The sequence below is a fragment of the Chrysochloris asiatica genome, unplaced genomic scaffold (genome assembly GCF_000296735.1).
Source record: "Chrysochloris asiatica unplaced genomic scaffold, ChrAsi1.0 scaffold00251, whole genome shotgun sequence".
NCBI lineage: Eukaryota > Metazoa > Chordata > Mammalia > Afrosoricida > Chrysochloridae > Chrysochloris > Chrysochloris asiatica.
The window spans coordinates 1,313,045-1,315,088 of NW_006408769.1; the positions used below are offsets into that span (position 1 = coordinate 1,313,045).

The 2,044-nt window shown below is 43.8% G+C and overlaps 1 pseudogene; it reads right to left on the reverse strand.

Moving 5' to 3' along the window:
• Window positions 1-310: 310 nt before the first annotated feature.
• On the reverse strand, window positions 311-837 carry LOC102824672 (annotated as a pseudogene).
• Between the last annotated feature and the right edge of the window lie 1,207 nt (window positions 838-2,044).

The window sequence follows — 2,044 nt, forward strand, 5'->3', positions numbered from 1 at the left end:
ACCTCCCAGTACCCTCCAAAGGGTTCCCAACTCCACAAACAGAAAAACATTCAAATGGCTACACGGGAAACATTTTGCCCGAATCTTTCTGTCTCAAAGACAGCGGCCGCTCCCTCCCGCCAGCCTCCCTCCCACCATCCCCCCAAACCATTTCTGTGCCAAGATGAAGAGGAAAACCCCAGCCATGGGGATTGGGAAGGCTTCTAGCCATGAGGGGCTGCTGCAGCGGCGCCAGGGTACAGAGAAGGCAGCACATAGAGGTCCTGGTAGCGGGCTCAGTCCCCGGGATCTCCTCTCCCTGCGGCCATCTTTACTTGTTCAGGGACAGCGACTGCATTGTTTTCCTGACAAAGTCGCACCATCTTTTGCTTTCCTCTCCTCCTCCTTCTTCCTGGCGGCCCGCTGCTTCCGGATGATTGACAGCAGGGCCAGGTCAGCCTTGGCCTGCTCTGTCTTCCCAGCTAAATGCATTTTCATGTACCGTTTTTTCGCTTTCTGCTTCTCAATTTCTTCCCGTTCTCTCCTGGAAAGCTCCTTTGGCCCGTCCGGATCCAGTTGTGTGACCTTTTTGGTTGTCTGTGCCACCCGGTTGAGGTTCTCGATATCGATGAGCCCTTCCACACCTTTGCGCTTTTGATGATAGTCATCATCATCATCCTCACTCTCATTGGAGTCTAGAGATTTCTCCTCACTCTTGGGGTCACTAGAAGCCCCATCTCCACCCTCTTCTTGTTCCTCTTCTTCCGTGGCCTTCTGCTTCTCAGCCTGGAGTTGGGCATCAATCTCCTCAGGACTCGTGTGGCCTTTGTGGCCGCCCTTTCTCCCTCCTTTAGGCATCGCGGCTGCGGCTGCTGCTCTGTTCTATCCATTTTTGAAAGCAGTGTATTAAAATCATCCACTATTATTGTAGATTTATCTATTTCTTTCTTCATATCTATTAGAGTTTGCTTTATATATTTTGGAGCTCTTTCATTGGTAACATAGATATTTATTGTGGTTATGTTATCTTGTTCAACTGTCTCTTTAATAATGAGATAATGTCCATCTTTATCTATTATGCTGGTTTTTGCCTTAAAGTTTATTTTATCCGAGATTAGTACTGCCACTCCTGTTCATTTTTAATTGCAATAAGCTTGGTATATTTTTCCCCATCCTTTGACTTTTAATCTGTTTTTGTCTCTGTGTGTGAGATATGTCTTTTGCAGACAGCAAATTGAAGGATCTTGTTTTCTTATGCATTCTGCCACTCTCTGTCTCTTAACAGGTGCATTTAATCTGTTTACATTCAGTGTAATTATTGATGTTGTTGTTGTTAGTGCCATCGAGTTGGTTCCGACTCATAGCAACTCTTAACAGGGTTTCCAAGACTGTAAATCTTTACAGGAGCAGAAAGCCTCATCTTTCTCCCGTGGAGCAGATGGTAGTTTCAAACCGCTGACCTTGCGATTCACAGCCCGATTCCTAACCACTACGCTACCAGAGCTCCTTATTGGTAGGTATGGAATAATTGCTGCCATTTTTGTTTTGTTTTGTTTTATGGTGTTGCTGCTTTCTTTGTTCTGTGTCTTCCTTTGTTGGGTTCATGTTTTGTGTTCTTTCTTGTTAGTTTCCTCATAGTTTTAATGTTTTCATGTTCTTCTTGAATTTTCATTTTCTTGGTATGTTGTGAAGCATTAAGTTTCTTTGAGGTTGCCTTATACTCCATTAACTTTTCTCTCCATTTAGTGCTGTCTGTTTTATCCTATAATCTACCTGACCTTCTCACCATCTGGATCTCTGTTCCTATGTGTTTACCTGCTTTAACATTGTAATTGTTTTGATCATAGAATGACCTCCCAGATTCTCTGAGTTTGTTCTTATAGTTTTGTTCTTTTCTTGCCTCTTTCTTCTGTTGATTTAATTTTGGGACGTGCTGCCACAGATGTCAAACTTTGGTTGTTGTCTGTTTGTGTTGGTTCTCAGTCCACAGAACTCCCTTTAGGATGTTTTGTAGTGCAGGTTTGGCTTTGGCAAAATCCCTTAGCTTCTGTTTATCCTGGAATGT